The sequence below is a fragment of the Mesocricetus auratus genome, unplaced genomic scaffold, assembly GCF_017639785.1.
Source record: "Mesocricetus auratus isolate SY011 unplaced genomic scaffold, BCM_Maur_2.0 Super-Scaffold_100676, whole genome shotgun sequence".
In the NCBI taxonomy this organism is placed as follows: Eukaryota; Metazoa; Chordata; class Mammalia; order Rodentia; family Cricetidae; genus Mesocricetus; species Mesocricetus auratus.
Genome location: NW_024429266.1, coordinates 74992949 through 75016459, shown reverse-complemented (window position 1 = coordinate 75016459; position 23511 = coordinate 74992949). Strand labels below are relative to the sequence as shown.

The 23511-nt window shown below is 43.0% G+C and overlaps 1 long non-coding RNA gene across 1 annotated transcript; it reads left to right on the top strand.

Annotated features, from left to right (window-relative positions):
- Positions 1-6452: 6452 nt before the first annotated feature.
- On the top strand, positions 6453-22612 carry LOC121136609. Its single transcript, XR_005873648.1, has 5 exons — positions 6453-6762; positions 8472-8694; positions 11568-11737; positions 16886-16967; positions 22402-22612. It is a non-coding gene; the product is annotated as an uncharacterized LOC121136609 (long non-coding RNA).
- Positions 22613-23511: the final 899 nt, after the last annotated feature.

Here is a 23511-nt window from a genome sequence, read left to right as displayed (position 1 = left end):
TGTGTCAGGTTGACAAAGCTAACAATCTCATCAAGTCCATGTCAACTTGACTCACAAACACATCACTTTTAAACCCTACTTTATACTTCTAATTTCCATAATCTAATATTCTTTATTATATATACCATGGCTCTACCTTAAAACCTCCATGTCTCATTTAAATTATAAAGTCTATAAAAGACAATCTTCCAGGAAATTAAAAACAGTTCATATATTTCTAACATATGATGAAACAGCATAACATTCTCAATACCCTAATGGGAAGATTTGGGACATCATGAGGAACAATCAAATCAAACCAATTTATAAACCTTCAGGTAATTATAAAATCCTGCAGGCCAATATTTGTCATCTGTTCTCCCACTGGGGTTTCAAAGACTTAGATAGCTCTGTCCATCCACTTCTTTGGCTTGCAGCACAGAGCTTATGTACTGGGCATAGGTAGGCTCCACTCTAAACCTGTAGCTCTCCTTTCTAGCGATATTCGATGCTATATAAGGAAAAAGATATATTTATTTACCAGAGAGAGAGAGTGAGTCGCACTGACCAGGAGTCAGAAGCGTGGCTGGCTTCCAGCAGAAAAAAGGGAAGCCCCTTTTCCTTTCATTTCCTTTTATCTTTACCTTGACCACGCCCTGCTGGCCGGATAGCTCATTCCTACACTCCTTGGGAGGTGTCTCAACAGTACTTACTTCTCCTGCATTCTGAGCTCTTGAATGCAACTAATATTGCACCCTTACTCTTCCAGAAAATGGCCACTAATCTATTTATCAATCCTCTATTTTATGATAGATGATCTATGTATCAACTAATCATCTATCATAAAGTATCTATCATGTCCATATTATTCTATTACCTATTATCTGTTTTTATAACATGTATACCTAAATACATACTTATGTATGTATATCAGATTCTTACAGATGCTGCTCACTGGAGAGAAGGGCCCTTCCAGAGTGTGTTGCTTTTATGTCAGTAAGACAGAAAGTGTTAAAGACAGTATGAAAAAATCAGAAAGGACCTAGAAAAAAGAGAGAGGGAGCAACTGGGGAGTTGGTATAATAATTGGTTTTCTAATTCTCCCTGCCTATCTACCTTATTGCCCTAAACTTTGGGCCTCTTTTAAGCTTTATATTGCTTATTTCTTCTGGCCCATGAGCCCTTAGGCACCTGACAGATATTATTAAATAGCAAGTAGATTATATTGCCACAAGATTATTCAGATCCATTACCAGAGGCTGGCCATGAGGGAGAGGTATCTTCATCAGAAGGCTGATGATAATGATGGCAAGAAAGAAGGTGAACTTCGCCTGATGTTCTCAGTCACCACATAGCAAAAAGGAGACAAACTCCCCTGGGACACATAATCTGCTCACGGGCTCCATGCAGTCCCAGCCAGGGACCTTGGAAGGCCTGTTTACCACAAAAATAAATAACCACCCATATTGATGGCTGACCAATGAAGAACTAGTTTCTGATGCTTTCACCTCCTAAGTCAGGAGCTTTGATGGCTGGCAAAGTGATCCAAAAACGGGTAAGGTGAAAGCCCCTTAGATCGATTCCTAAGACAGGCTCCATCTTTCTCGTGGCTTTCAAGTAACTCTTGTTGGACCCCCCAAAATGTGGGGATTCCAACGTATCCAGGTGGATGCCCTACAGACTCAGACTCCAGACCAGAAGATGCAACAAGCAAAAGGATTTTACTCCACGCTTGCGCAAACGGGCTCCTGAGCCACGGGAGGCAGAGAAGCCCTGAGCAGCTATTACAAGCTCTTTTTAAAGGCAAAAGCCAAAAGATTATCAAGGGGTCACACATGGCGCTTTTCTGGGGAAATTTCAGGTTAGGAGGGTTCGGGGAAGTGGGGCCACCCGGCCTTCTGGAAAGAACCACAAGATGTTCTGCCTGTTCTATCTCAAGGGCCATGTGGGTGCCTGTTGGGGGGAGCAGACTTTGCTACCTAAAACTGCCGTTTTAGGTTTAGATCAGGCAAGAGGCAGATCTTGCCTCCCTAGCTTGTATTTGAGTGGGGGGGTGTCTTTCATTCCCTCCTTTTCTTCTGTATAGATTTTAATCCTAAAATCTAGGGAACCTCAATGGTCTTGAGTGCCTGGTACTGTTGGTTGAGTACCAAGACTTGTATAATGGACAACCTCTCACAGTTAAACTGGAGCAGCCGGTTGAGGATATAGGGACAAAAGGTCAGCAGTAACAGGAGGATGATCAGTGGTCCCAGGATTGTTGAGACAAGGGTGGTCATCCATGGAAACTTTTTAAACCATCCCTCAAACCATCCCTGCTGGGTCTCCCTCTCCCATTGTCATTGGCTGAGACTCTCCCTAAGCTTAACCATGGAATCCCTAATGACTCCTGAGTGGTTCACATAAAAACAGCACTCTTCCCTCAAGGCTGCACACAGTCCTCCTTCTTTCAGAAAAAGGAGATCGAGCCTCCTGCAATTTTGTAGAGTAACCTTGGCCAGCAAGACTAAAGACTTTTCTAACCTGGTAACAGACTTTTCTAGGGCCTCTAAATCCTCAGTCATAGATATTCTTAGCTCATGGTACTGTTGGGGGCCTTGAAGTAGAGCTGCTGTTCCTGTACCAACTCCTGCTGCCAGTCCTATTCCCAGGAGTACAGTCAAGGTTAGTGATGCGGGTTCCCTTAGGACCCGATTGGTGTGTCCCTCACAGGTTTGTTCAAGGTGATTGGCAGGATAGTAGAAGATTCTGGGGAACAATCAGACTAAGACACAGAAGTCCGTGGGATGGTTGAGGGCCTGGGGCGAGATACAGGGGGTAGTTCTGTAGTGCATGTCCACCAAAGACCAGGTTCAGGTAGCAGGCAGGAGGTATAGTTGGGGCTAGGCTCAGTGTGGTTGCAGAGATGCAAGTGTGAGGAAGGGACCATTCCCAGGCAAGTTCCTTCTCCTGTCACTTGGGTAAGAGTTAACTTGTGGCCGGCCTCACAGTTGCATTGACTGGCGTCAGTGGTGTTTTTGTAGTTCCCTATGGTAGCAACTCCTCATAGTAAGGGGGTGCTGAGGTCAGGCACAACCAGTAAGGGTTAGTGATATCTGGTCTGGTACGATTGAGGGCAAAGAAGGCTCCTTGTACTAGATTGAATAGCCTCTGCCCAGTGGAGGGAACTGCTGTCAGGGAGGAATGCCTCCTGGAGGTGGGGAGGGAGACTGCGGTCGGAGGAGTTCTAACCAGGGACGTTGCATAGCTGTTCTCAGCCCTGGGAGCCCCTTGTTCCCCCAAAACTGGATTGGGCCCTATGACTTTGGGGGCATGGATATCTATCTGTAGGCGTATATTGAAGGTCACCCCTCTATCCTCCCATGGCATGCGCCATCTCAGCCCCCAGGTATTTCCCCTCAACCATTGGGTGTAATCTCGCTTACCCTGAGATGTGAAGGTCATTGCGAGGGGGAGACATATGGTGGTGGTGCAAGACCAGGGACTCCATCTAGAAGTGTGGTCACAGCCGTAACAACCCAAGGGGGGCGGGATTAATTACGATGCACATCAATCAAATCCCAGGATGAGCAGGGCTTCCAGTACACATTCCCCATGGTCTCACATCCCCCTTTGGTGCAGAAGTATGCCTCATAACCCCGGCATCCTGAGCCCCGAAGCTGCCCTTGTCTGGGGCAGACATAGAAGTCCAACTGCACCAGAAGACATCTAGCTCTAGGATCACCTCAGACCTGTGGCCAAGCCTTCCCTATGGGTGGTAGGACGGTGTTAATTGTCTTTCAGATTTCATGAGCCCCTGTCATGGGAAGGTCCCAGGTATCTAACCAAGCGGCCAACTGACAGAAGTCTGGGGTGAGAGTGGGCCACCAGGTGCCTGGTGGCACTTTCTTAGTAATGGACCAGACTACTTCTCCTGTTTGGGAGTATATCTACCAGGTCAACTGTTGAGGGGCATGGGGATTGCCGTCGTTTAAGGCTGCGAGGCTTAGGAGTAAGCAAAGTGTCAAGCAGTTTTTGAAAGTCATATCTTGAGTGGGTTTTGAGTGCATTGTAGTTTCCATCTGTCTGGCTCATCTGGGGTGCTGCTGTCCTGAGGTGGTCCTCATTTGATGTTTGAGGCATGGATCCAGGCAGCAATCCCATCCACTTTGAGAGCTGCGGGAGTGGTTAGCAACACGGTGTAGGGTCCCTTCCAGGGAGGTTCGAGAGTTTCAGTCTGATGTCTCCTAACATAGACGTTATCACCAATCTGGTAGGCGTGAGGAGCCGCCAGGCTTCCTGCCTGATAGACTGCAGCCAGGGGTTTCCAGATCTGGTTCTGAATGATTTGGAGTGCCCTTATTCATGCCTGAAAGGCAGGGATGTTGGTAAAAGAGTCAACAGCAGGGTCAAGGAAGCCTATCACAGGAGGGGGTCCCCTATAGAGGATTTTGTATGGGGTTAGTCCATAGTTGGAGGGAGTGTTTCGTACCTGAAAGAAAGCCATGGGAAGAACTTGGAACCAGTCTCTAGTGCCAGTCTCCATCGCTAATTTAGTTAAGGTCTCTTTAATCATTCTATTTATTCTTTCTACCTGCCCTGAACTCTGGGATCTGTAAGCACAATGTAACTTCCAATCAATCCCCAGTACCTTGGCCACCATCTGACTCACCTGGGAGACGAAGGCTGGGCCATTATCAGACCCAATTATCTTGGGCAGGCCAAACTGAGGGAAGATGTCTTCAAGTATCTTCGTGACCACCACTTGGGCCATTTCCCTCTTGGTAGGGAATGCCTGGGTCCATCCGGAGAAGGTGTCTATAAAGACTAAGAGATACTTGTTTCCATACCTGTCCTGCTTGATCTTGGTGAAGTCAATTTCCCAATTGACTCCAGGCCATTCTCCTCTTATTCTTGTCCCTTCTGGCAGCTGGAGATGTCCTTCCTTCACCTTAGCACATGGGACATAAGACTCAGTCACTTCTTGGATTAAAGAGCTCAACCTGGCAATAAAGTAGGTCTGTTCTTCCTTCTGGAGGAGGGTCTTAAGCTTTTTATGTCCTAGATGCATCCATCTCTGTAGATGAGTCACCAATTCATGGGCCACTCTATGGGATAAGACTGTCTTTCCTAGGTACCTCCAAACCCCTCTCTCTTTATCGTAGTTCACCCCAAGTTTTTGGACAGTCTCCAGATCTTCGTCTGAGTAGGGGAAAGGGGGCTGTTCAGGCAGGGCCGCCTCTGTCTCTAGGTTGAGTATGGGTGAGCTCAGTGGAGCTGCTTTTGTGACCTCATCAGCCATTCTGTTCCCCCTGGCTATGGGATCCTTCCCCTGTTGATACCCTGGGCAATAGATTATGCTCAGCTTCTTGGGCAAGGAGAGTGCATGTAGAAGGCCCAGTATCTCAGGCTTGTTTTTGATCTCTTTGCCCACCGAGTTCAGGAGGTCCCTTCTTCTGTATATTTCCCCATGCACATGGGCCGTGGCAAAAGCGTACCGGCTGTCAGTGTAAATATTGAACTTTTTGCCTTGTGCCTTTTTCAGCGCCTGAGTCAGGACTATGAGCTCGGCCCTTTGAGCTGAGGTCCCTGGAGGTAATTCGCTGGCCCATATCGTGGCAAGTCCATCCACTACCGCTGCCCCTGCCCTTCACTCACCGTTGTCCAGAAAGCTCCTCCCATTACCAGGTGTATTCAGCATCTGGTAATGGTTGATCAGTTAAGTCTTCCCTTGTGCCATGGGTTTTAGCCAGGATCTGATGACAGTCATGAGGTGTCATCCTAGCCTCCTGTACAGTTTCAGGGAGCAGGGTAGGTGGGTTTAGGAAGGTGGACACTCCAAACCGTACTCGCTCCAGATTGAGCAGCAGGGCTTGGTAATGGGTCACCCAGGCACTTGAAAGCCATTTATCCGGCTGTTGCTGGAACAATTGCCTCTAAGCATGAGGAGCTATCACAGTGAGGGGCTACCCCAACATCAATTTGTCTGAGTCTTTTACTAAGGTTGCTATCGCCGCTATTATGTGTAGACATGGGGGCCATCCAATAGCCACGTTGACCAGTTTCCTTGAGAAGTAGGCCACTGGCCTCTTCCATGGTCCAAGCTTTTAAGTCAGAACCCCCTTCGCTATTCCTTGCTGCTCATCTACATACAAATGTAAAGAGGAGCTTTTTCCTTGAGAGGAGCCTTCCCTCCAGCCTGGTTCTAGAGCCGCATCAGTCCCAAATAAACACACAGGAGGCTATATTAATTATGAAGCTGTTGGCCTTGCTTGTTTCTTACTAGCTAGCTCTGACTTAAGTAATTATCCCATAATTGTTAATCTAAGTATGTCTCTTACTGGATAGGAAGTTTCCGAGCTTCCTATCCCATGGCGTTACATCTCGACTCTCCTATGTTTCTCCTTCCCAGAGTCCTCCTGGACTCCTAGTCCCTCCTATCTTGGTTCCCTTTTGGCTCAACAGTGCTTTATTGACATAAGACTTCCCCAACATACAAGGTGAAGGGTTTATTCAAGTCTGTCGGGCTCAAGGCCGGAGCTGACAGGAGGGCAGGAGGGCTTGCTTAAACTTGTTGAAGGCAAGCTGCTGTTCGTCTCCCCATTTAAATGGGACATTTGCCTTGGTGAGAGGATAGAGGGGTTCTGCAAGCTCCTCGAATCCAGGAATCCATAGCCGGCAGAAGCCTGCACTGCCTAAGAACTCCCGTACTTCACAGGCAGTAGTGGGAGGCGGGATCAGAGCAACAGCCTGCTTGCGCCCCGCTATGAGCCAGCTCTGAGCATCTTCTAAGAGGTACCCCAGGTAGGTGACCTGCTTTTTACATATTTGGGTTTTTTTTTTTGCAGAGTCTCTGTATTCCAGCTCCCCCAGTCTTTATAACAGGGCCCCTGTACCTTTTAGACAGTCTTGCTCTGATCCAGTTGCCAGGAGTAGATCATCCACCTATAGGAGGAGGGTCAAATTAGGATGATGGACCTGAAAGTCTTCCAGATCTGGGTGCAAGACCTCATCGAACAGGGTGGGTGAATTTTGTGTCAGTCGAGTCCAGGTGAGTTGTCCCAAGAATCCTGTATCGGGTCCTTCCATTCGAATGCAAACATGGCCTGGCTCTTAAAGAGAAGAATGCGTCCTTGAGGTCTAGGACAGTGTACCATGAGCAGCCGGGAGGGAGTGTGCTGAGTAAGTTGTAGGGGTTGGGTACCGTGGGGTATATGTCCTCTGTTCTCTTGTTGACCTCTCCTAGGTCTTGTACTGGCCTGTAGTCCCCAGTGCCTGGTTTCTTTACCGGAAGGAGGGGAGTGTTCCAGGGTGAGCGGCAGGGTTTTAAGATGCTCAACTGTAATAACCTTTGGATGTGTGCCCGAATGCCTTCCCTAGCTTCCTTGCTCATAGGGTATTGTTGAATTGTCACGGGGGAGGCAGATGGTTTTAAGTCTATAATCAGGGGTGGCTGGCTGACAGCCAACCCTATTCCGGCTGTTTCTGCCCAGGCCTGAGGGAAGTCTGTCAGCCTTTTGGGGTCCAATGGAAGTGTATTAGTCTGAGGATACTCATGCAGCCAGTATTCATCTTCCAGGTTTAAAGTTAGTACCTGGAGTGATTGCCCTCCTGAGCCAGTGACTGAAGCCCCATCCTTGTGGAAATGGATCTGGGCTCCAACTTTTGAAAGGAGGTCTCTACCCAATAGGGGGTAGGGGCAGTCTGGGACAAGCAGAAATGAATGAGTCATCTGTCCAGTGCTCAAATTGACTTTTTGTTCGGTAGTACATCGGTAAAATTTTCCTCTGGTAGCCCCTTGGACCCAAGAGGTTTTAGAACTTAAGGGTCCCCTGGTTGTGCTTAGGACTGAGTGTTGGTCTCCTGTGTCGACCAGGAAGGTTACTGGCTGCCCTCCTATCTCCTATCTGGGTGGGGGGGCACCTGGCCTTGACTTGCCTATTCCTACAGTGACAGAACAGGAATGGGTTTTCATTTGGGGTCGTGGGGCCTCTTCGGGCAATCTTTGAGCCAGTGGCCTTGTTCTTTGCAATATGCACACTGGTCTCGATCCACTCGGGTTCTTCTCCTGTCTCCCAGGTCCCTATTTTGTCCTGCCCTGTTTGGCCCTGCACTCTGTACTACGGTGGCCAAGATTCTTGTTAATTCTTTTGGCGTTTTTTTTTATCTCTTTTATCATCTCTTTCTTCCTGTTCCTTCCTTAGCCTTTCTTCCTTTTCCTCCGGGGTCTCTCTCTTGTTAAAAATTCTCTTTGCCTCTCTTACTAAATCCTGTAGAGTGTAGCCTTGCAGCCCCTTCAGCCGCTGTAGCTTATTGAGGATGTTGGGTGCAGACTGCCCAATGAACGCCATGATTATTTCGGGCTCTCGCTCCCCAGTTTGGGGGTCAAACACATTGTATATACTGTAAACCTCCATTAAGCGTTTGAGGAACCCCGTCAGCATTTCTTCCTTTCCCTGAACTATTGAACGTACCTTAGCTAAATTTGTTGGGCGCTTTCCACCCCCTTTTAGACCTGCTAAAAGAGTCTGGCACTAGAAACAGAGTCGCTCCCTACCAGCAAGTGTATTGTAATCCCAGTTCAGGCCGGTCAACGGGAACACTTCCTTGATTTCATTAGGCAGCTGGGTCGGTCTGCCATCTGCCCCAAGGACGTTTTATTGTGCTGCAAGGATGACATGCTGTTTTTCTTTGGTGGTGAGGAGGACCTGTAAGAGTTGCTGACAATCATCCCAGGTGGGTTGATGAGTAATTAAAATAGATTCACTTAAGTTGGTCAGGGCTTGGGGATCCTGGGTAAAAGAGGGGTTGTGGGTCTTCCAGTTATATAAATCAGAGGCCGAGAAAGGCCAGTATTGCAACTGGCTGGCTACTAATCTAAGGGGAAAGGCTTGTGATGTTCATACACTCTTGGAACCTCTGGCTCTCTCCCTTCGGAAGCACTGGCGGCTAGATGTTGGGGAAGGTGCAGAGAGTGCTTCCTCATTTGTTTCAGTAGAGTTGGGAGAGGAGAGTGCAAGTTCTCTAGGGAATCCAGCTGGCAACGGGGGATCCTGGGGAGAGGGAGGAGGAGGTTGCAGGTAAGGGAGAGGAGGTTCAAGGAGTAAGAGATCTCTGGAAGGACTGGTGGGTTTTGGTTTCTCAAGTAGGGGATAGAGGGAAGAACTAGGGGGGGGATTCAGCGGGAGATGCAGAGGGAGAGCTAGCAGAGGATTCAGCTTCAGTGGGAGGCATGGAGGGGAGGGGTATGAGAGGGGTGGTGGATGGCCCAGGAACAGGCTTGGGGGTTTGTGTACTGGGCGGGGTGAGGAAAGGCTTAACCCAGGCAGGGGGGTCCTTAGGGAGGCTTTCCCAGGTGCCAATATAGGGTACCTGGTCCTGATGACCCTGGGGTCTGGGTTGGAAGACCCGCGCTTTAACCTGAAAGATAGTATCACGGTTAAAATTTCCATCCTTCGGCCAGCCAACCTCAAAGGTGGGCTATTCCAAGGAGCAGGAAGTCCACCATTCTGCTTGTGCACTTCTACTGACTTGTTGCATGCTCCATTCACGACCTCTTTTCAGTGATCTAAAGTGAAACTTAAGGGGGTAGTTGTTTGTTGAGCCATGGGTTCGGTAACAAAAAAAGAAGTGGACAAGATACAGAACGATTAACAGGCAGACAGTTAATCGTGCAGTTGCCATGTGGCAGAAAACCGAAAGTATATACCGAGAGGGAAGTGGCTGGCTGAAGCCTGACTCTCTGGGGAGGAGAGAAAGCTGGTCTCTCTCCTTTCCCCAGACTACCCTGGAGGGGTACTCCAGAGCAGGATCAGGGGTTTCAGGGAGCGTCAGCCTCCCCCAATGATCCAACAAATTTTACAAGTCCTGTACAGGCACAAATTCAGGCAGCAAGACAAAGGGGCAAGCTCGCTCTTACCTCTAGCCAGTCCTGGAATTGAGTCTGGGAGGGCCCCCAAAATGTTGGACCCCCAAAATGTGGGGATTCCAACGTATCCAAGTGGATGCCCCACAGACTCAGACTCCAGACCAGAAGATGCAACAAGCAAGAGGATTTTATTCCATGTTTGCGCAAAGGGCTCCTGAGCCACGGGAGGCAGAGAAACCCTGAGCAGCTATTACAAGCTCTTTTTAAAGGCAAAAGCCATAAGATTATCAAGGGATCACACATGGCGCTTTTCTGGGGAAATTTCAGTCTAGGAGGGTTCGTGGAAGTGGGGCCACCCAGCCTTCTGGAAAGAACCACAAGATGTTCTGCCTGTTCTATCTCAAGGGCCATGTGGGTGCCTGTTGGGGGGAGCAGACTTTGCTACCTAAAACTGCCGTTTTAGGTTTAGATCAGGCAAGAGGCAGATCTTGCCTCCCTAGCTTGTATTTGCATGGGGGGGGGTGGTCTTTCACTCTGGTTGAAAAACAGGGAGTTGTCAAGGGCCTCTGGCCATCAGCCAGCTACGACTGCCTCACATACTCATAGAAAAGACATGACTCAACACTCATAGAGAGTAGGTGACTTTGAACCACCCTGCTACCTCTGCTAAATTCCAGAAAGAGGGCTGCAGCTTAATTAGCAGTTAAAGATTACCTCAAAGGAAATCCCCCAAGTCTGCCAGGAGATAGGCTTGGACAATAGGGAAAGATTGAGACAGATAAAGTAAGGACCTACAGTCAGGTTACCTAGTAACAAAGGAGGTTCTACTGCTGAACTTTTCCCCTGCTTATTAGGCAACACAGATGGATACCTCTCCCATTGACCTTTTGCCCTGACAACTTCCTTGGAGTTGCCCTTCGTCACTTCATCCTCCAAGCCCCTTAAATATACCTTGGAAAGGATAAATTTCTGTCGCCTTGATCTGAATCCTGTCCTGGAGCCTTTCCTGGTATCTCCTGCTCTCCATCTTTCTCCTAGGTGCCATCCAGTCCCCACATTGAATGTCCCACAGGTTGCGGCACCCTGGGGTGTTTACCAATCCATTGGGATACTTCCTTTGCAAGCTGGTGGATAGGCTCACCCATGGACCTGGGGTTTCTGGTTAGTCAACAGCGATGGCTTGAGACTATGAATCATTCATTTATTCATTCAGTGTAAGTGTGAAAAAGTCCTGCTTAGCTTCATGCTGTGGTCTTACTATAGTGACAAACACTGAACAGTCATATCTGCATGTATTCTATATTCCTATCAAAATAAAAGTAAATAGTTAAAAAACTGGACAATCAGGTAATGCCATACATCAATATGTATCCAGAGAAAAAGAAGAGTTCATTTTATGAGAGATTTCCTTTTGATTATGGACACTTGCCTAGAACTCACAAAACAAGCAAACAAGGCTGATAACACAAGTGCTGAGAACAGCCTTCTTGATGAGTTGACAAGCTGTCAGAGGAAAAACTACACCTGGTAAATGTAAACACAGACTGTGGTTGGACATGTATTTTAATTTGTTCCAACCTTAGTGTTTGTACTATACACAAAGATGTCTTAACCTCTATTGCCTTTTTTTATTGTGGGAAATGGTTATTTCTAATAGTTTGTCAAGGGACAGATAATATATCTACCTTAGAATCTCATTTATTCAAACATAATCATTCCATTGTCTACCTTACTCTCCCAGATTATTTTAAGAAATTTATAGGAGAGACTGTGTCCATCTACATAACAGATCCTGACCCTGGATACAGAAAGCAATGTGTATCATCCAGCAGGAAGTGATGGAAATGGCAGTCACTGGTCCTCCCTGCTTCATCATGCACACACTCTGGGAAGATTATTGATGTATCATCTGTGAGCCTGCTTCTCTTTGTTCAAATTCTTAATTCATAATGTGTAGTGAAATATGATTATTGTTTCCTTTCATGAGATTAAACTGTTTTTTTCGCCCTTCCTTACAGAAAACACATTTCAGATTCAATGGAAAAGGCTTCTTCAATTTCCCTTATAGCTCACAAACCCCATATTGAAAACTCTGACTCATTTATAATATGGTACACTTAATATAATGGGATATGAATCATAACTTCCTATCAACCAGGAAATGATTTGACAGTTCAAGATGGATCTCTTGAAGGATATGCTCAGGACATTTCTGTGAAAAGAAATATGTTTTCTTAATCACTTTTCTTCAAGTCTGGGGGAATCATACATGCACAGTAAAGCTGTTAGAGACACCAAGACTGAAATTTAGCTGCAGTGGAGTGCCACTTGCCCTGGGCATGGGGATATTATGGTAATGATAGATTTTATGACATATTTCATACTTTGTGAATCCTTCCCCTTTATCACTTTTTCTGCATTAAATTTGTCATTGAAATTCTACTCCTGTTGCTACCCCATGTAAGACTTAGTGTTCATATGCACAAGTCCAAGAATTTTATTTTCCTGAGAGAATAACACTAAAATCAAACATCCCTTATATAAACACACCTTATGTGTCAGATTCTGCCTATTGAAAACATAGGTCAGAGGACTGAATTATCAATCAGCTGAAGTTACCTTTTAGATAGAAGATCATGTTCATTGCTGTCATGTCAGCCATGATGCCAGTGTTGGATAGAGCTGGAAGTGTAGACCATACAGGTGGATGTTATTTGCCCTCAAGTATCCCTGTGATATTGATTAAATCATTACAAATCTTTGCTGTAGCTTCTCTAAACCAGAAATATAAGGCTTGTGCTAGATCATTCCTTACCATGAGAACATGATAAACAGATGCTGAAGCTTAAAAGCAGTCCAAGAATCTCACAAATCTGATCACCATGAAACCTCCTGAAAGCAGTTGATGCCATGCCCACCTAGCTATAGAAGAGTAGGGTCTATTACCTCCCATCCTATTAGCTCTGACCAAATTTACAGTACCAAGCATGAATTCCTCTAATGTATCAGGGTTTACTTCTAAGCAGAAAACTTTGAGTTACTCCCAAACTGTTGTGCCATTACAGGACCTATGAACAGATCTTGCCTGGTAGGTTATTACTGTACAAGTGTAAATTGCAGTGAGCCATATCAGATGGTGGTAGCACATGCCTTTAATTCCAGCACTCTGGAGGCAGAGGCAGGCAGATCTCTGTGAGTTCGAGACCAGCCTTGTCTTCAAAGCTACACAAAGAAATAATGTCTTGAAAAATCAAAAAAATTCAGTGGGCCACAAATAAACGATTAACAAAAACATGAGATGTAAGAGGTGTACACTTAGAGATGTGGAAAGAGGTTTAATGAAGGGAAGAGGATAATTGTGGAGAATATAATCAAAGTACATTATCTGTAATCATGAATACATAAGGTAATTTTCTAAGTACCTACTGCATACTTCAAGCACTACTATTAAAAACAAACAAAAGACTTCCAGTAGAAGGGGAGGGTATCCCATAAGTGCTGAGCATTTAAGGCTACTTGGATGAGGAGTTTTCCATAGACACAGCTGAGGTAAAGAGGCACATTTAAAGAACACATTATCATTTAAATTATTTTCTCTCTCTATCAAAATCACACACTAAAAAGTTTCAACATGTCAGAACTTGAACATAGAGAGGTTGCAATCATGACAATAGTTCCTAATATTCCTACTGGCACACGTGCATGAACATGCCAAGATGTGATTGAATGGCTTGTAGTTTGCTTCAAAAAATTAATAGCATGATTATCTTTGCAGAACAACAAAAGCCTGTTCGATTTCTAAGGTGCTTCCACAGCTTAGGAAACACATTTTCAGATTTCTTTTTATGGCTAGGCAGCTGCTAGTGCTAAATATTGAAGTACACATTTTATATACTAACGTTTGTTTCACTGCTGATATTTATCCGTCAAGTTTCATGATTTATTCCAAATCAACTAGCCTTTTGTTCATCATTGTTTTTCTTCTAAGAAGATAGAAAAACAATATGTCTTATTCAGCAGGTCATTTAGAGCTAGGGTCTGGCAAATCTCAGACAAAGGATGTAGAGTAATGATGACTCCTATTGCCTGGATCATTAATCTATAGCAGTGACAGGAATTAGGAATATATGCTGTACTTGCTTTTCAAACCCACAAGGCATGAAGTTAATACCAAGCTCCACTAATCATTCTTTTAATTCCTAGGATGGTTTGCTTTACCAACCTGGGAGTGAAATAGCAGGGGAACCAAAGATGACCTTTCCAGTACTGGCAAAAGTAATGGAAAATTATTATTTATTTGTGCTTTTGTATTTAGATATTTATAAGATTAGAAAGGGAGTATGTAAAAGCAAGTACAGGCAAAGCATTTCTTGTATTTATAAGAAAATAAATAGTATTAGTGTCAGAAGCCTGAGATGGCAGCTCAGGTCACAGAGGTTCTCTCTTCTAAAAATGAAGTGACAAACCCCTACTAAAAGCCTCTTTGTGGATCTCTAACCCAGTAACAGAATGCAGGTGATATCCTTACATCACCACAGAAGCTTACAAATTGCCAGATTCTGGGACACCTGAGCGATACTGGGAGCAAACCATCTTCCCAGCCATAGAGTGTGTACACCTCAAAGAGACAAGTGCCTCTTTCTCATTTCTCCCAAATCCAGTGAGTCATAATTCTTTTCTAGCAATGAAAGACTCCACTACCCTTTCCTTGCTACCACTTAGCAAATCAGGGACAGCCTGAGTAAAAAAATCTCTGTTTTGTCTGAAATCTCTAAGGAGGACCTATCCAACTCTGTTATGTGGGACTGATCTCCTATCAGTGCCCCTGCCAAGCTGTCTATCAAGGACATTGTACCTCAACTATGCTGAGTGCCTCTACCATGATAATATCAGTGTCACCAAAGTATTAATAATTCTTCCACTTCATTTCTTACATATACCTCAGTGTTGCCCCCCAACATCAAGCATATAACCTGCCAATTAGTAAAATACTAATAGTTAGATTCCCCACTCGCAGGAAGGGGGAGTTAATGACAAGGAACATGACAGCCACCCACTTGGTGCTTGAGGCCAGTAGAAGAACTTGTCTTGTTAGGACATAAGGCAGCATTTGGAAGGACTGAGAAAGTCACTAGAAACTCACATTCAATGAGGTTAAGCACAATTTCTTCAATAGCTCAACCACACAGAACTGGGCAAAGAGTGGATTTTTGCAGAAGCCCCAGTCACACCAGGGACTGCTACATTTCCATAAGTATTCCACCAATCTTGAAAGGATCAGGCTGTTAGTCATTCTCACTTATCTTTGTCTCAACAATTCCATTAGCAAAAAAAATCGGTCAAACAAAATTAAGCATAAAGTAGATATATCTGAATATCTATGAAAACAAATTACAATTCATTACTCTCTCCCATTTTTGGTAAAGAGATTGAAGAAAAATAACCCTTCATTTTAAAAGTAAACATCTTTGAATGTCAAGGCCATACTCTGCAAGAGTGGCCATTTTCCCTCCTAGATGTATACATTTTAATGAAAACTCATTAGTGACAACGTTTATCCCTAATCACCTCAGAGTGGAGCCTTCACAATCATAATTCCTCTCCTTGACACACAAGATAATAGTGAGATTGAAGCTATGCAGCCTTGGGGAAAATCACCTTGCCTATAGTCAACAAATCAATATATAGATTCTTGCTATTGTCACCCTGACTCAGCCTAACTGCAAGCAAAGACTATGGCTACTTGTAAATCATGTGGCAGAGAACCTACTCCTCCTGGCCAAAATGAGTCTGCCTCAGTGTCCCCACTGAACCCAAACCCAAGACCTTTCAAATGTATTCAATTAAATGGGGGAGATCCAACAAAAGGACCCACTGGCACATATTGTTCTCTGCTTATAAGAGTTAGTTCTTTACTGAAGGCAACCTAGTGTGTGGGTGTCAGAGCACTTTACTAGTATTTCATCATATTTATATACCATAATTCCTAGAGTCTATTGATTTACAATGTAATAGTTTCTAGTTTTTGCTGTTACACACAGTGCTGTAAGGCGCATCTCTTGCACATTACAGTGGCAATATCACACAAGGAGAAATGGAAAATGCATTCCTAGCAATAAGATTGCTGGGTCAAAGTTTGTGTGCATTCGCTTTTTAATAGGCATTGCCAAATTGCCCGCCAGAAATTTCACACCAGCTTAGATTCCCATCAACTTTTACGAGAGGCCTTGAAGCTTCCCACACTTGCTGGTGCTGAAACTCATTAAGCACTTTCATTTCTATTTTTCCTGATAGTGTAACCCGAATGCCTGAAAGGATATTCTAAAGGGACGCTGGTGCCCCTCTGTTTGGCTGTTATATTGCTGACACAAAGCAACCCATGGAACTGGAATTTCCCACAGGAAATCCAGCCAGTGATAACGGAAAGGTTGATAACTCCCACCTTCTTTTCTCCAGTTAGACGTTGAACATGTCTTCTGGAAAAGGGAAGAGATTAGAATTACTTGAGGTATCCACAAGGTGATTGTCAGACCATTTTGCAGAACCCACAATTATGAGTCAAAAATGTGCAGACCCATACCTTGAAGACTGCTAGGTTGCATATGTCTCTTGGCCTCTACTTAAACCTAAACCGCATCTAGTATCCAGAAAGTGGACTTGGGGGCACATTGTATCTGTTTGCACTTTTCCCAATATGGCTACATGGAATACATCTGCTTTTCCTGCTTTGTACCATTAGTGCTGTCCTTTTATTTACAGGAGCTGGGTGACCAAGTATAGCTTTTTAGAGCTGTCTGGGGCACAGTCTGTCACTATACTGTCCAGAATTTGAATGTCAGGTGAATTCCTTCAGAAACAGCTGGTGTTGAACATTTTTCATATGCTTGTTAGCAACCATTTTGAAATTTTGCTTATTTACATTTGGACAATTTTAATCTTAGATTGTATATTTTTCTTAATGATTATTAAGTTAGACAAATTTGTGTTTTATCTATTGTTATGATGTGAGTACAGATTCTTGGTTTTCTTTAGTGTTTTGAATTATTTTTTGTCCCATAGAAAATAATAGACAACAGATCGTCATGGGTGTGTATCTACTACAGCTCTGCTACTTGGGGGAAGCTGTTTATCCCATCATTAGGTAGGTATTCTTCTCTTGAATTGGCTAGATTTCATAGTGCTATGAGGCATCCTGCAAGAAGAGAAAAGTAATTATCAATGTTATACATCTGTGAACTCTGTGAGCTACAAGAGTGACTGGCCTGGAAAGACATGCCCACTGGTACAATAGTGGTGCAAATATTACAGAAATAACTAACTACTTAATGGATGGATTTAACTTTCCTTCAACAGGAATAAAACCATATTTGACAACATTTTCAGACCAAGAACCCATGGCTAAACAGTCCATAAGCTCTATGGAGGGAATCTACTACTATTATTTTTCTAAATAGCCACAATGTTAAGCCAATTCCCAATGACTTATTATTATCACAAGAGAGCAGGGAAACTTTTTTCTTCATTAAATGTTGAGTAACACAGAAACCCTCAATTGTTCCAAGTGCAGAGAATGCTCTCCAAGTTTCAATAGGACATCTGTATTTCACTCCATTTTCCCTAGGCTAAGGAATCATATCAGACAAGGGAGTGAAAAAATTGTCAGAGCCAGAAGTAGTATAAGACTACTGAAAAACAATCTGGCCATAGCAGGACAGATGCACATAAGAATTCATGGCAGCACCCACACGACTTCAATCTAGATAAACTCTCTGAATAGCAAAGGTATGTAAGCACAATGTCTTTCCCTTAGCTGATGACTTATTGGTAACTAATAGCTTTGGGGAGAAGAAGAGTCAAATTTTGTTAAGGTTGTGCATTCCCTGTTTGCTCCACTATGATCCAGTAAGGCCACATGTCAAAAAGCAGAACAAACCTGACTGGAATATGTTTTTAAAAATGATACAAAGCTTTGTGGGCAGACAGATGAGGGGAGATCTGGTAAGAGATGGTGGAGGGGTGAATATGATCAAAACACATTGTACAAATTTGGCAGTGAACTGATATAAAATTACAAAGGAAGCATAGTGAATCACTTTTAACTTGTCATTTTAGAATCTACACTTGTCAAGATTATAAAATTGAAAAATAATTCAGCTGAGTATAGATAAGATACCTGGGAGATATTTCAGTTGTTAAACAGCTTGCCTTGCATGCATGCTAATTTTCCTTTGATCCCTACAACTCAGGTTAAAAGCTAGGTATGGCAGTGCGTGTTTCTGACCCCCAATACTGATTGGGGAAGAGTGTGGACACAGGAGGATCCCTGGGCCTTGGTGACCCACTGGTTTTGCTGGATGGAGTGAGCTCCAGGTTCAGCGAGAGACCATGCCTCAAAAAATAAGATGTAAAGTGAATGACTGCAGAAGACACTAGATTGCAGACTCTGGCCTCCACATACACATTCACACATGTATAAGTACACCCATACACACATGTATGTGGATATTCCATGTAACACATACAGACAACACACATACAACACTGAGAAAATAAACAACATGTTCACGTGGATTAGTAAACATAAATGAGTTAGTAGTGAGAAAACTATAGACTTTTGCATAATATTAATCTTTGAACATTAGCGTTTGTGTCATTCTTTCCCGGTCAATTAATTAGGCTTTTACTTTATGATTCTAAACTTTTCATTCTGATTAAAGTTAGGCAATTTTCAAATGTAAATTACAAATTTGTATGAAAAGCTTGCAGCAGGAAAAATGATTGCTCTCAGATATATGTGCTTTAGTGTTTCACTCAAGGCTAATTAATGAAAAGACTATGTGAATGTTGGAGTCTTTGATGTCCTAGCAACTTGAACTGTTTCAGCCTTTGAACAAATAATAGAGAAAACACATGAATTATTCATATAAGAAGTCATCTTCATGGTGGCTTTTATGCTGATGGTGACATTCTAAGAGACCCTCTTGCTGATGTAGTTCTTCTCATGAGTGGTTCCAAATAACCAGTGCAAAGGGTTGGATCCATGTTGGAGAGACCTATTTGGAAGGAGAAAGTGCTTCCCCATAGACAATTTTATGGAAGATGGCTGAGCTTCAAGAGAAAGGTGTTAGCTAAATTTCCCTTGAGGGTAAGAAATTTATTAACAGATATTTTTAACAATACAGGCCACAAGGTGCAGCCAGCTCTATGTCTGTGTGCTAAAGTTGCCTTTGTTCATGGGGAGGGGCACCAGGAGCACAGAACATGGTGCCTGACCTCTCCCTACAGCAGCGTCATTGTCAGGGAAATAGACTAATGAAGCTCTTCCACTGAATTAAAGGAAAGCTCTGGACAGAATTTGTTGTCCGTCGCTAAGGCTCAGCTTTTAAATTCCAGTAATGTACCAAAATTAAGCAAAACTCCTTTTCAGTTCCCCCATTCTTTCTGAATGAATCTAATAACATCGATTTGAAAGTGAAGATAGATAATTTCTGGTTCAGTCTTTTAATCTTGAGTTTTCTTTCTAAATATCTGTCTATTTTCAGTGTCAGGATCTGTCTGTGTCTCTATCTATCTGTCTCCTTCTGTGTATACTTTCATTCATACATGTGTATGTGGACAGAGGACAACTCCAAGTGTTGTTTCTCAGGAGCCATTCATCTTTCTTTATGAGGCTGAAATTTTCACAGGCCCCAAGTGTACTCCATTGGCTAGACTGTTTGTTCAGTGAATCCCTGGGATCCTTCCTAGCATTATTGTCCTGGTAGAAATGAAGATATTCTAAAGAAACAATGATATCTGTCAATTTGATGTCCAGACAACAAAGCAATGGACCCCAAAGAAATAGGAATTTCTCCAGCACTCTAATGTTGGGAGGAAGAGGGGTAGCAGCAAGAAGGGGAGTTTGTCTCTTAGATTAACATTTCTAACCACTTGTCGGACTACCATACAGGATGAGACTGGAGCATAGTCAATGATGAGTCAGTGATGGGTTTTACTGCATCTTGACCAGAACTGCTTAGATTTGCATGTCCTTGGTCCTCTATAGCTCTGTTAAAATTTTAGTATCACTTCAGAACTCCAAAGATGGACTTCAGATGGGGATTGATGGATTTCTTTGTCCTTTTCCCAAATTAGTTACATGGAATAAGACAACTTTTTCTGCTTCCACTATTAATTTAATTCCTTTAATTATCTTATTGAAATTGGGTGACTGACCCTGTGTTGGGGCACAGGCTGTCACCCCTGAGTTTGATAATACCAGTGCTGGGATAAAGGGAATATGAGAGCTTTCTAATGCTGATTCTATAGAGCAAGCACAAGTCCTCACACTTGGGCAGCAATCACCTTACCTACCAAGTAGCTCAGCCCCACTCTAGTTCCTTTCTTCTCTTATGTGTGATGATATGAAACACACTGCTCTAGGACCATCATTGGATCACAGAGTATGGGATGTCAGTGGTGAAAATGATGCCACTTCTAGGGTCATCCTTTGAATGTTGCTAATCACTGTATTCAACATAAAAGAAAACAATCAGTTCAAAGATTTGTAAGGAGTCCATTGATGTCAAGTCACATCTAAACACTGCCATAGGATTGAATGATGGTCACAAAAAAATCCCACAGTTACCTCACAGGTACTGGCATCTTTAGGGAGTCCTCCATCTTCTCCAGCAGAAAAGAAGAGTCAAGAAGTTTGTCAGGAAATTGCTAAAGTCTGATTCCCAGCTGACCCTCTGCTACCTCCTCACTTATGACAGGAAGTTATACCCTGCCCTCCGAGGATGCAACAATGCTACCCTTCCAAGTAGTTTGTTTAGAAGGTGCCCATGGGAAACTTTATATTGTGGGGATATAAAAAGATAGCCTTCCTTTCATATACTAATACTGTGGGTATTTGACTTAATAAATGTTATTTGGACAGTTTACATAATGTGTGTTTGATGCTGAGAGTTATTTTGCCTGTACATAGAACTATAACAATCATATCAAATACACATTATGCTAAACCACATCTCATCATACAAGGCATAGAGTGAGTGCTCATTTAACCAGAAATAAATGTCACTGACACCAACTTCAACAAAGGATATATGTAGAGAGAGGGAGCTGGAGAAAGGTTTGAACTAGTGGTACAAATGGGTGTTCAAGTGGGTCACTGTGGGAGATTGCCCTATTGAGTAAGAGTTTGGTTAGGACTGGGTGGTGGTCACTCATGCCTTCAGTCCCAGTTCTCAGGAGGCAGAGGCAGGCAGATCTCTGTGAGTTCAAGGTCAACCTGGTGTACTTGAGCTAGTTTCAGGACATAGAAACCCTGTTCAAGAAACAAACAAAAAAGAAAAGAAAAGAAATTAAATATATAATAAATAATAATATTTATCTATTAAAACGAGAGCTTTACTAGCTGAGCTCTTTCTTTTAAAATTTTATTGCTTTATTATTTCATTCACTTTACTTGTTTATTTATTGTATATGTAGGGTTGCATATTTGACTTCTCTGTTATCTTACCAAGTGAAATAATAAGTTCATTTTATATAAGAAACACCAAATCATGAAACTTCTGTAGGCTGTGTACACTTCTGAGACTACTCAGGTGATTATAGGCACTTTATGAACTTTTAATCAGGTCTACTATTGTGAAAACTAAAAAGCATGGAAAATCACATTGTCAGGGCAAGAAAAAGTGGCACAAGCAATGAGAAGGTAGAGTTTCCTTCTTTCAGAGTTGTATCTAAAAAATGTATTATTTATGGAAGATTAGGGTCCAAAACATTGTCACTCACAAGAATAACTGGATGAAGCTTGATGACAAAGGAAGAAAAATGCCATCAAATTGATTGGAGTAAAGAACAGAGTAAAAGACAATAAGAAATAAAAATACAACATCTAGAAATATTGTAGTGCATAATATGATTGCTCTCTTAGGATAACATTGATCTAGCAGCCTTGGGAATTAGCTAACCTAGCAATACAGAGATAGCTAAGTCTATTATAATGGTAATGAAGTCATTGTTACTTCCAAGTAGAAGGAAGTACAATACGGTCTCAGAACCTTTGTCTATTGTTCTAGCTACTTTGCTGCTTGATGTGATAAATCACTGCTGAGAAAAATAACATAAGGGCTTATATTGGCGCTTAGTTCAAGATTACAGTTCGTCATGGTAAGGAAGTTGTGGAGGCAGGGATTGACAAATCTGATCACATTGTTTCTTCACTCAAGAAATGGAAAAATGAATGCATTCTCCTACTCAGCTCCTTTTCCCAGAATCCCACTCCATAAAATGTCAACTTCACAGAAGGAAGACCTCCCCACTTCAATTATCTTCATCAAAAGAATTCCTTTCAGACTTGTCCAGAGGTTCCTCTCCTGGATTGTTCTTAATCTCATCAAAGTGACAATTGAAATTAATGATCACACTTGGTGTAGTGGTTAGACTGTCAACTGTTACTGACAGGCTCACCTATTTGAATTAAGCATTTGGTACATGGTGAGTGATACTGTTTGAGAGGGTTCTAGAACTTTAGGAAGTAGAGCCTTGATAGAGAAAGTACATCACCCAGTTTACTGTCTTTGCAGGTTGAATATGTGATTTCCCAGCTTCCTGCTCTTGAAGCCAGCTGCTGTGCTTCCACCTGTCATTATGGACTGTCCTTTTGAAACTGTAAACCAAAATAACCTCTTTTCTCCAGAGATCCAGAAGTTGATTTTGATAATGGTATTTTACCATAGCAATAGAAAAACAACTGATAAAGAAGATAGTACTAGGAAGTTGACTACTGCTATAAAGAATCTGGCCATCGGTTATTTTGTGTGTGTTTGTTTGTTTGTTTGGAAAGTGGAAGGCTTTGGGACCTTGACAATAAAATCAGCTGAGTGCTGTAAGCTGAATCTCATAAACCGTTCTGGTAAGACACTTGGGTACAGCTATATTGAGAGTATCATGAATGATAGAGAACAAGCTCATGAAGTTTCTCAGAAGGGAATGAAGTCTCTCTTAGTAACTGGGCTAGATGCCAACATTGTGATGGTATGACAAACAATGGGGATATTTTCTGCACTTGTTCTAAGAACTTGCTCTAGGCTAAGCTAAATAGCAATGTACAGTACTGCTTTGACAGGAAGACATTTGAAGACTACATAGTATTGAATCTGTGCATGAATATTAGTAATAATGCTTATGCCAATCTATAGCAGAAAAAGAACAAGAACAGGAAAAGGGAACACAAAATTTACAGTTTGGAGAGACCAAAGAGCAGTGTGAATCTTAATATTGCTGAAATAGAGGTTGTAAATGATAAGTAGGCAAACACAGTTAAAGAGAAGCCCTGCTTTGCACTGTAACAAAGGGAAGGGTATCCTCAGGGCAAGATCCCACCCATCTGTGTTTCCAAATTATGAAAGAAAGTCTTAGGGGCTTTCTTTTCCAAGAAAGCAACTGAATAAAGGGACCCGTTCTACTGTGATTCAAGGGTATAAGGGACCAACCCTACCTGGCATCTAAACTTGGAAGTATCTTGAATATAGTACTGTGTCTGTATTTTGAGTAATAAAAAATGCAAGAGTGAAGGGGTCAAGCATTCTTCCTCTATAGATTACAAATCTTCTAAGACCAGAAAATATGTGTCTAAGGAGTCCCTACATCAAAGCACTGACAGGGCAGGAAGCTGAGACAAAAAAGTTATGAAG